This window comes from Tenrec ecaudatus, chromosome 3 (assembly GCF_050624435.1).
Source record: "Tenrec ecaudatus isolate mTenEca1 chromosome 3, mTenEca1.hap1, whole genome shotgun sequence".
Taxonomy (NCBI): domain Eukaryota; kingdom Metazoa; phylum Chordata; class Mammalia; order Afrosoricida; family Tenrecidae; genus Tenrec; species Tenrec ecaudatus.
In genome coordinates this window covers 30,305,294-30,317,445 of record NC_134532.1, presented here as the reverse complement: position 1 = coordinate 30,317,445, position 12,152 = coordinate 30,305,294, and the positions used below count along the sequence as shown (strand labels likewise).

Genomic DNA, 12,152 nt, shown 5'->3' with positions numbered 1-12,152 from the left:
AATGCAAACACCCTCAGATTGGAGCATGATTTGATCCCAGGGTGTGGGGGTGATCACTATTTAGTGCACGCAGTACAGGCTAAGAACCTGCCATGTCTTTCTCAACACTGACTCCTCTTCTGTTTCAGATCAGAGATTTGCCACAGAGAAATATGAGCCAGTCTAGGGAGCTAGAAATCTGTAACCACTGTCTTGCACATTGAAGTATCACAAGGAAGGATTTAAACTTCTGACTGGTTTGTGAACCAAATCCATTCACCCTGGGGTTGCTGAGGGCATTGCTGGGCGTAGGAGCTTGAGGGGAAGCAGGAGGGATCCGTATTTCCTGGGGTCTGACCCCAGGAGAGCGCCAGTGTACAAGGGCCCAGGCTGTCCTGATAGTCAGTTTCCAAGGTCTTTGCTCATCTCCCTGAATGATGGAATTCACTGGGAAAGTAACTGTTCATAATTGTATTAGAACTTAAGTTCTGAGTACTCCAACTTAACAAAAGGCTCGTGTCGTGGTGGTTACAGATTGGGCTGCTAACTGCAAGGTCCGTGGTTCAAAATTCTAAGTCACACATGGGGTGAAAGATCGGGTATCTACACTTGTAAAGATTTACAGTCTTGGAAACCCACAAAAGAAGTTTCATCTTCTCCTAAAGGGCTGCTATAATTGGAAAACACTCGATGGCAGTGAGTTGGGTTTTAGGTTTGGGTTGCTGATGACAGTGACAACTCAGTGTCTATTAGTTATGTCCCCACTTTGATTTAGCCACCATCAAATTCTCTGTGATCATTAACCAAGCAGGTAGGTCATTTTCCCCTGGGGGAGAATGCCTTAGAAGTAGATTGCCTGCACTCATTTCCAGCCAGCCCCTCTCCACTTGCCTGCCTAGGTGTATCCTTGACGGAGGTCAACGTCCTGAGGACAGAACAGGGGCCATTGTCACGAGTCTTGCCTTCACGGGGTTTTTTATAAAGGCCCTGGGCCTATCTTGTAAGTCCCTCTATCTAATAATGTGCATGCCTAATCATTCCTGCTGCTGCAGTCCCATCCGTACCTGTGATGTATTAATCTGGCACCAATTGTGATCTGTGGCATGCCTTATGTTCTATGCCCTGTTTATTCAGGGTCCTCACTGAATCCTCAGTTGTTATTTTGACTTCGTGCTAATGGTGTGTGTGGGTGCGTGTGCACACGCATCTTTTATTATATCTTAAGTTTAATAAATGTTCTCCTTAAATTATATTTGACATATGGTTCACTTTTCTACTCTAACACACAATTTAGGATCACAAATAACTCAAGGTACAGTTCTCCTTTCGGACAGCATCTTGGCAGACATCTCTGCACGTAAGGGCAGGTCCTGCAGCTTTTTGGCTTCTGTCCTAAATGGGGAAAAGTTACAAAGGTCTTTTAGCTCTGCGGATAGATGCTCACTCTGCCCCTTAGCCTCAGACCAAACACACTCAGCTCTGTGTAGGTTGGCAAATCTAGTTCCCCCAATAAATACCCAGATGTACACCACTTCACCTACTAACCTCCTGCCCAAATGCACTCAGCTCTCTTGTTCGGTGGTCTGGGAATCCAACTGTTCTGTCTCAGTCTCTTGGTTCTGCTGCCACCGTGTCTCTGTTGCTGCTTCTCCCCATAATTTTCTCTCTTGTGTCACAGCTCTCTGTCTTCTGGATTGAAGAGTTTCAATGCAAGAATCTAGGATATGCCCTCCCCCCCCCCCCCCCCCCGCAAGCTGCCATGTTTTCAGGCCGTGTCTCGCTTAGTCTTCCCCCATAAGGAAATGGCTGGGGAGCTCCAGGAAACGCAAATGAACCGGGCTGATGAGTCAAGGCAATGGGGTAAACCAGAGCAGCTCTGCGTAGGGTGGGAAGGCCATGGTGTCCACTAGTGACTGGCTGTTGGGGTGAATGTAATGCTGGTGATGGCCTACGGGAGCCTGGTATTTGTACTACTATTTATTTTTGTGAAGAGGCAAATCATGTTCTTTGCAATGAGATCTCGGAGGAGCCCTCATGTCCCTGTGGGGAACCCTCATGCCCCCAACGATCTGAAAGAAGAGATTGATATTCAACTATCCAGAGTTCAGGATCACAAGTAGGAACCCCAGCTCCTTGCAGATGATGATGCCAGACTGCCACAGCTGGAAACCCAGGGAAATCAAAACTGCTACAATTGTCTGTACAAGATGAAAGCTCTGGACGCCATTCATGTCTCCTGGATCCCATTTCACACTGAAGGCTGGCATCCTCATCCCCTAATAGGCAGAAATTTCCATTCCTACCTGCTCCATCTTCGGAACGCTACTACTCCTTTCAAGGGTGTGTGCAAGGCCCTCATTGATCTCCTGCTGCACGGCTATGAGGCAGCCTGCTATGGGCTTAGAGGTCTTTGGCCAGAGTGAGTATACCTACGCTCTCAGGAGGCCCTGACTGAACTGGCCACTGCGGTCAAAACACAAAGTGGGAGCTCTCAGCGACACCACCAGTCAGCAGCCAAAGACCTTACCCAATCTCCTGAAGTCTCCCAATGACCTTCCAGGTGACATACCTCCCCTCCAGTCAGAAGAGTAAACATGCCAAGCCCTTCCTCGAATTGAAGAACTTTAAGGACAAGTGTAATACCCTGGGGAGTACTCTGATGGACCTGACAGACTCGCTGGAGATGAGCCAGGACTGGAGTGTGCTTGCCAGGCAATCCTCAGGTTAGCTGGCTGGTGGGCCTGCACTCTTGCCCGACGCTCCCGATGTGTGCAAGATCATGCCTGGAAGACCTTGGGGGATATTTCTGAACAACAATTAAAACGATTTTCCCCAAAAGCAAAAAAAAAAAGAATCTAGGATCCAGGTTCTTCTTTTTTGATGGTAGTGAAATCCCAAGTTCTGTTTCTGAAATGGCTCAATTAAACCTAACTAGATGTCCAATGTGACAAATTCCCACATTAGGCTTTCTTTTTTTAAAAAATCGTTTTATTGGGGATTCATACAAATCTTACCACAATCCATACATACATCAATTGTGTAAAGAACATTTGTACATTCATTGCCCTCATCATTCTCAAAACATTTGTTCTCCACCTAAGCCCCTGGCATCAACTCCTCATTTTTCCCCTCCCTACCTGCTCCCCCCTTCTTCTTGAACCCTTACTAATTTATAAATTATTATTTTGTCATATCTTGCCCTGTCTGATATCTCTGTTCACCCCCTTTTCTGTTGTCTATCCCTCAGGGAGAAGGTAATATGTAAATCTTTGTAATTAGTTCTGCATTAGATTTTCAGACATCTAAATGGCGTAGCCACAAGGGTACCAATCTATTGTTGGGCAAGCTGCCCAATCCTCTTAAACCAAATAAGCCAAACTCAATGCTATGAAGTTAACACGGACTCATTGAGAGCTTATATGACAGGGTCGAACTGCCCCTGTGAGTTTCAAAGACTATCTCATTAACAGAGTAGAGAGCCCTGTCACTCTTGGGAGAAGTGCCATCTTTCTCTCAAGGAGAAATATGTCATTTCCAACTGCTGACCTAGCGATTAGCAGCCCAACAGTAATCACTATGCCACCAGCGCTCCTTTGCCTTGTTCACATTGGCGGGCGACAAACCCACGTAAATATTTGGAAGGAATTAAGACTGTATATTTGTATAGGCCAACTAACAAACTGTATTAGGTGCTACAAATAATGCTAAATTAATAACATTGTTTATCTTGAGAGTCAAAAGTGCACTCACTATGGGGGATGTATACTTTTTCATTTCATATATATATAAATTTCAATCTAATAGATGCTACATAAGTGTTTATTTTGGAGTCCTGGTTTTCGCATTTATTAAGAATTGGACTGCTAACCTCATGGTCAGTGGTACAAACCCATTAGCTGCCTGTCATGGCTTCAGAGTCTTGGAAACTGTGCAGCAGTTTTATTGTGTCCTATTGGGTGTTTATATGTCTAACTTTACATGATGGTGCGTTTTAAAGTGTTTCTAAACTGAAGTGATTGTACAATTTCTAGTTCCTTTAGAAGTTCATAATAGTTTTTTATATAGCCCATTTAAAATGTTTCCAGATGGTTTAATTAATCATCATTTTCAAAGTTCATTGATTTGTCATTCTCCTTGAGAGTCACACAGTAAGGAATTGATAGTTCTGTATGCTGTGAGGTAGGGATCCAGCTTTTTTGTTTCTTCCTCTTGGCATGTATATTTGATTGTCCAATCTGTATTATAAAGTCATCTTTTACTCACATGTTTAAAAATTAAGAGTTTTAGATTTATTGGTCATGGTATAAGCATGTTTTCTATCATTCAATAATGGCAACGTTAACAGTATTGGGGACTTTGTGTAAGAAGGGGGACAGAACAGTAACAGTATCTGGACCTACAGGTCCTGTGATACTCTCATTGTATTCTCTCATCAGCCTGCAACTTGTGCATCAATAGCAGCACAGAAGAAAGAGGAAGAAGTGCCTGGTTTGGGTATTATTATTTCAAGGATGTCCCCATGAGAGGTTGAAATTTGTGAGCATCATTGGAACTGATACAGTTAAGACAAACATAGAGCATTCCAGTTGCCGGCAGTGTCTAAGGACTAAAGTAAATGACCAAAGCTCAGGTGATTTTGATGTATATTTTCTATATTTCCTACTTGACTTGTAGAAGCCTGTATAACACTGATTCAGTTCATTGGAAAAGTGGGAATTTGGAATTGTAGAAGCTATAGCTAAGCTCAGATTCTGACTTCAACATTGGGTAGGAGAAGATTAGGAATATGTATATTGATCATATACATATTGCCTATGTATTCACATTGAACTAAACTATTGACATTGAACATAATACATCATCGAGGGTACGTTGGATGACATTATCTTTCAACTTATTCTATGGCCAACCCATGAGAATCATTCAAATGATATACTCTGCCTAGTTTTTTTAAGTCATTTTATTGGGGGATCGTGCAACTCATCACAATCCATACATACATCTATTGTGTCAAGCACCTTTATATATTTGTTGCCATCATCATTCTCAAAGCATTTTCTTTCCACTTGAGCCCTTGATATTAGTTCCTCATTATTTTCCTCCCTCCTTCACCCTCCCTCACTAACCCTTGATAATATATAAATTATTATTTTTTCATGTCTTACACTGTCAGATGTCTCCCTTCACCCATTTTGCTGTTGTCCGTCCCTCAGGGAGGTGCTTTTATGTAGTTCATTGTGATAGGTTCCCCTACTTTTCCCTTCCCCTCTTGGTATCTCTACTCTCATTATTGGTCCTGAGGAGTTTATCTATCCTGGATTCCCTGTGTTTCCAGCTCTTATCCACCCCAGTGTACATTTTCTGATCTATCTGGATTTGTAAGGGTGAACTGGGATCATGATAGTGGCGGGGAGGATGCATTAAAGAAATAGAAGGAAGTTATTGGTTTCATTGGTGCTATATTGCACCATGACTGGCTCCTCTCCTTCCCATAACCGTTCTGTAAGGGGATGTCCAGTTGCCTACAGATGGGCTTTCAGTCTCCACTCTGCACTCCCCCAAATTCACAATGATAGGATTTTTTGTTCGTTGATGCCTAATACCTGATCCCTTTGACACCTCATGATCACAGAGGCTGAGCTTCTTCCTTGTGGGCTTTGTTGTTTCTCAGCTACATGCCTGCTTGTTTATCTTCAAGCCTTTAACATCCCAGGTATTATATCTTTTTATAGCCAGGCACCATCAACTTAATTCACCACATTTGCTTGTGCACCCGCTCTGCCTTCAGCGATCCTGTTGGGAAGGTGAGCATCATGGAATTCCAGGTTAATAGAAAAAAGTGTTCTTGCATTGAGGGAGAACTTGTGTGGAGGCTCAATGTCCATCTGCAACCTTAATACGAGAACATATAAATAAATGCACATAGATCTATTTCCCCATCATCATATATAAATATATTTATTTGTACATGCCTATATTTAGACCTCTATCAATGCCCTTTGCCTCCTAGTTCCTTCCTTTATTTCCTTTTACTTTCCTCTTGTTCCACTATCACATTCAGCCTTCATTTGGGTTTCAGTAATTCCTCTCGGTTACATTGCCCTTGATCAAGCCCTACTAGCCCTCCTCAACATCAACTTTGGATCACGTGTTTCCTTGTCCCTGGATTTGCTAACACCCTCTTCCTTTCCCCCTGCCACCCCATGCCACCCCCCCCAACAGTTGACCCGTTGTTTTCTCCTCCAGATTGTTTATCCTGCCTATCTTATCTATATAGAACTGAAGAGATAATAATATACACAGAAAAAAAGACAGAGCAAAACAAAGCAACAAAATAAAATAAAACAATAACAACAAAAAGAAAAGCTTGTAAATAGTTCAAGGTCTGTTTGTTGACCTTTAGTAGTGCTTTCTAGTTGAGTCTGATGGGGTTACATGGCCTGGATCCAAAGTCTACTTTTGGTATTCCCTGGGGACTTTGTTGCTCTGTTCCCCTTGGTGTTCTGTTTCATGCCCGTAGTGTTTCACCTCAGTTTGGTGGGGTCAGATTTGGTGCAATTCCTGCACTGTCTCCAGTGTTTTTCCTCATAGCACTATGGGTCAGTGAGTGACCTTGTGTCTCCTACTGTGGCCAACCCTATGTTTCTCTCTGTGCTTTGACTGCTCTGTGCGGGAATATCATCCTCAAGACTTGGTGGGCCAGAATGTATTCCGCTCTCTCTTCCTCTCCCTTTATTTGCTCCTGTGTGCTCTGATAATGATATGACCCTCGCCCTGAGGTATAGCTTCAATGCTGTCCTCTTAAGTGAATTCTTTTGCGGGAGGAGGGACAGTTCCCATAGTTGGGATTGGTTTGGCCCCTCAGACCTCCCTATTGGCTCCCTGCTTCATGCTGGTATGTTGCATTCACATCTTGGTGCACTGGGTTGAAGTCTGGTCCCTTTTTCTCTGTGGAGATATAAACAATACCTTCCCCTTGGGTGGTTTAGTGCCCTATTCCCCTGCTACTCATGTCTTTTTATTTCTCCCCCTCCCCCCTCCTCTTTAGTTGCCTTCCATATGTATCCCTGGATGATTTTGGTCTGGCCCCTGCCATACTACCTGGACTTCACCCCAGGAATGTTTGTATATAGTAGCTTTTCCCCCTATAACTCTTTTGCACTTTTAAGCTTACCTCAACAGACTTATGTTTTACTTGTCCTTTTGTGCTTGGTTTACTTCACTTAGCAAAATTTCCTCCTGTTCTTCCCATTCGGTAATGTCCTTCATGTGTTCATCACTGCTTTGGGGGATGCGTAGTATTCCATTGTATGTATGTACCACAGTTTTTTAATCCATTCATCTGTTGGTGGAAATTTGAGTTGTTTCCAACTCCTTGATCTTGCCTAGTTTTTAAGAAATAAGATCACCTTTTTAGGACAGTTTAGTCTTCCGTGGGATTTTTGTTTGGTTAAGTATCTTTAATGCTTCTTTCTGAAAGTGATATGTTACATATCCTCCCAAACAGCCACATTCTCATTAATGCATCTAAAATGGGCCTTGTAGCCATAGAAGCTTAAAAATGGGTGACGTCTCACTTCCTCTAACTATAGAAGTAGGAGGGACAATCACCGATCAACATCAGTCCTGATTTATGTGAGGCAGAGCTTAAACATACCTGTGCCCTCCAATAGTTTTCCAGTTCTGACACTAGTATCTTTCCAACAGTCCTAAGGGTGTGCAACAGAACAGCAAGGGGAACAGAGCAGTCCTACTCAGCTCATTAATTTTTTGCAGTGGCCATGTACAAATTACAGTCCAGAGTCACAGGTAAAAATTTTATTCTGTAACAGAATGTAATTTGGTATCAGAATCTGTAGGCTATGCGTTGGCATTCATATTAAAGAACCATGTAGGCAAATTTTCTCTTCTTGAGGACAGGCCTGTTCTCTCTGTCCCTTCCAGACATTTAGCCCCCCTCAAGGAAGACTCATTTCACAATTCCATCTCTCTAGGCTCCTCTCCACTCCTTGAGGTATATCCTCCTCTTGATCTTGCCTGCCCTACCCATATCATGGCTGAAAAGCCCTTTCTGGATCTGTCACAATTGGCTCTGTCACTGTGTCCCTTCTTCCCTCGGCATTATTGCTATTGGTACAGCTCTTGACTCATGAATATTACAGTGCATTGTGCAGGAGCAGCAGTAGACCAGTCCCTAGGAGGTAGAGGTTCACGATGTTCCTTGATTTGCTCTGCAGTATCTCACAAAACTAAATAGCTATCAGGTAAATAACTCTTCAGGATGTGGAAGCTGGTGAATCTCAAATGTCAGGCAGCAAACTGTTGGCTCATGGAGTGGAGGAAGCTCTCAAATCAGGTCACACAGGCAGCTCACAGTTGAAGGGATGTCATGGAAATGGCTCCTGAATATCTGCAAGCTGGCAAATCCCTAATCTATGGGTTCATTCTGAACTATGTGGCTGCAGGGGCTAACAAAACCTAATCAACAGTTCAGATAACAGGCCAGTGTCCCACTGTCTCCTCTGAACAATACCTGCAGGCAGTTCTCTCTCTTGATATGATGGCTTCTTGGTTCAACCTAGCACCTTCACTGCTTAGGCCAGATTAGGAGGAGCCCCTTAGAGAGCATGTGATGAAAGAAGGCAGGTACAAGAGGACCTTTTATTTAAAGTTAAGTCAATACTGCTCGAAGGTGGCTGAGAAGAATTTGTCCTAAGATTGACAAGAAGAGCTTATCCTAAGGTGGTTTCTAAGAGTTTCCCCGCACTCAGGAAGGGAGATAAACCCTATGAACTTTCTGTTTAGGGATCTGAGTTATAGCTTCTTATTCCTGATCCAAGGTTTTACTTTGTTCATTAATAGGCCACTTTGATCTATGAGTTTTGTGTGGCCATAGCCATGGATTATCAAACCCACAAGTGAGACAAAGAGTGGTGTGGGAGGAATGACTTATGTAAGAATTGACCAAAAATGTTGGACAGCTGAGCTCTGTTTGACCTCCCCCATCTGCACTGTTCCTGATAGCGGGTGCCACTGAAGGTACCGAGCCTCGTACGCTGGTGATGCTGCTAGGACTCCACATTCCATTTCACAATGTACTGTAAACTTGTTTGTTAATATAAACAGGTATTTATCTACTTTGTGTGAGTATAAATCAGCTACTTCTGGCTCATTCAGCTCATTTCACTGGTACTCAAAATTCTAATTTTATGAGTGGGTGGATTACTTTGGTGGTACAGAGGTCCCCAACACTCGAACCTTAGGAGTGACATTGCAATTGTGGCAAATATTAAAAGACAGAGAGCAGACAGCCGGACACAGGGGCTCCCTTCCCATGCCAGGACTAAGAGAGTGAATGTATTTTCCAGTGGGCATATATAATGGAGCTTACAGATCATTCATAAGGCACCCACCTCATGCACTTAGCATATACATAGTCAATGGGTAATATAAGTGAGTAACGCGACAAGCAATGAGGTGAGTCACTATCTTGACCTAATGCTGCTTGACTTCAAACCTGCCCTGAGCCCTCCCCAGGCATTTGCTACATTTTATAGTGGACTGGCTACAGAACCTGATTATTCTAATTTACTGATAACCTTCAAGCACAGTGAAGCAGCTAGGCAGAGAAATGATTCTTCTACTACTGTGTTTCAACCAAAAATAAGACACTGTTTTATATTTATTTTTCCTCAAGAAGACACACTATGGCTGATTTCCAGGGGATGTCTTATTTTTATTAAGTATGGCACAACAATCTACATTTATTCAAATATAGTTAAGTCACCTTATTGTGGAACATCAACCCTCAGTGCTGAGTAAAATGGCAGCCACAGCTTTACTTCTTCCCCCTGAAGACACACCATACCTAAAGCAAAGCGCCCTGCTCCTCACTTCACTAAGGAGACTTTTACATTCACTGTCTATGTCTCCCTCTCTGCCTCAGCTTGCAGCACGCACAGAACAACCGGGACCTGACAGTGGGGCGCTATCAGGTTGATGGGACTGCCCACACCCCTCCCATCATCTCCGAGATAGCAGCTGTCATGATGGGGCAGGTGAGAAAGGCTGTCCATCTTTGTTCCCTCTCTGTGGCAGTATGCTGCATAGCCATTCCTGTCACTATGTCTTATTTTCGGAATATGACTTATCTTGCACAATTGCTTGGATAACCTGCTATGGCTTATTTTATGGGTCTGTCTTATTTTCGGGGGAACACAGTATGATAGCTCCTATAAGACTGCTCCTTCATGGAGAGCTATTGTCGGTTGTACATTATTTGGCCTGGAGAACATGTATTTGAAAACATTCCTTTCTCAGAACAATAGAGATCTTTCTGAAAATAGAGCTAGTTTTCCGTCCCCATGGTTGCCAATGTAGAAATAAGGTCAAATACTTTGCACCAAGTTCTCAGTTTAGTACACATTATGGAATGTACAGTTTTCATTACTGTTTTGCTTTCTTTACTGTAAGATATTAAAAAAAATCTTCAAATGAAAAATACATCGTTAAATAGACTCCCCTTACTACAGGAATCACTGACATTCAATGATGTGGCTATAAAGTTCACCTGGGAGGAATGGCAGCTCCTGAACCCTGCTCAGAAGACCCTATATCAGGATGTGATGTTGGAGAACTATCACAACCTGGTTTCCATTGGTGAGGAGAATTCTCAAGTCATTGACCTTGTCACTGGCTTTTCCTATCTTATGTGTTAAAATCTTTGCAGTTTCTGTGGTGTTCTCGAAGAGGTAGATTCCCATTGTATTCTCTGGTACTAGGTTAATGGGTAAGGTCGTCTACTCTTGAGAAAACACCTTTTACTTTTTTTCCTTTGAACATGATTTTCCTAGAAATACAACAATCTGCATACTTTACAAACCTTAGGTTAAATTTGGTGTGTCTAAGATTATGTAATTCTTATGAACAGGTAATCTAATTGTCACCTCAGGTGCTTCCTCTCAATAGGAACAAGGAGAAATGGGGTTGTTTTTAGAGACAAGCTGTATGGAAATTTTTCAGGTGTGTGGTCAACATAGCTTAAGGGGAATTGGCCTGGGAGGTTGATTCAACTGTTAGAAGGCCTCACATCCATCATAGGTGTCGGGTAATACATAAAAGTGTGTGTTCCTTCGAATGTGAGACCTCACTTTTCCTACCAGTTGCAAGAAGTACTCCTGTAGCTCTTCTGAGATTAGATTTTTAGATGTCCATTTATTTGATTTACATTATTATATGTCTGTGTCTATAATTTTCTTTAAGGTTGTCAAAACTTTCCCCTTTATATGCTTGTACCTTACTATGAAAGTCCATCTTGCAAGCCTCTCTCCAAACAGAGAACTTGGAGTACATAATTGTCCCCAGAATACAACACATTCCTCTACTATTGTGCAAGCATGGATCTTAAGCTCCGGCCATAAATAGGTCTCCATTGTGTTTCCTTAGCTTTCCCCCTTGGAGTGTCTCTATTTTTGTTATTATTTCACAACTCATTTTGCTACTGTTATGAATTGGGTGACCCCTGTGAAAGGGTCCTTTGATCCCCAAAGGGGTCATAACCCACAGGTTGAGAAACACTACTCTAAAGGTATTGGTTTCCATTTTCTCATTTTTTCTCCTCTCTAAAGTTTTCTTCATTCTAGTGACATAAGTTCTTTCTATTTTCTAATAGAGATGATCAAATTGCCTTCTCTGTTGGAATTGTTTAACAGACATATTTTTCCATATTTTATTCTTTTTGGTGAAATACGTGTGTGACTTCTGTTATTTTCAGGTATCTAAGATCATCTTCCCAGCAAGAAAATTATCCGCTTGGGATATTCTTTAGCACTGTACCTTCAATTTTTTTCTACTTGTAAGATTTAAAAAAATATCATTTTACTGGGGGCTCGTACAACTCTTATCACAATCCATACACACATCAATTGTGTAAAGCACATTTGTACATTTGTTGCCCTCATCATTCTCAAAACATTTGCTCTCCACTTAAGCCCTTGGCATCAGCTCCTCATTTTTCTCTCCCTCCCCGCTCCTCCCTCCCTCATGAACACTGGATAATTTATAAATTATTATTTTGTCATATCTTACACTGTCTGACGTCTCCCTTCACCCACTTTTCTGTTGTCCGTCCCCATATGTAAATCCTTGTAATAGGTTCCCCCTCTCTACCCCAC

The 12,152-nt window shown here is 42.4% G+C and overlaps 1 pseudogene; it reads left to right on the top strand.

Annotated features, from left to right (window-relative positions):
* The first annotated feature begins 1,875 nt into the window (after positions 1 to 1,875).
* On the top strand, positions 1,876 to 11,806 carry LOC142443201 (protein C1orf43-like; annotated as a pseudogene).
* The last annotated feature ends 346 nt before the right edge of the window (positions 11,807 to 12,152 follow it).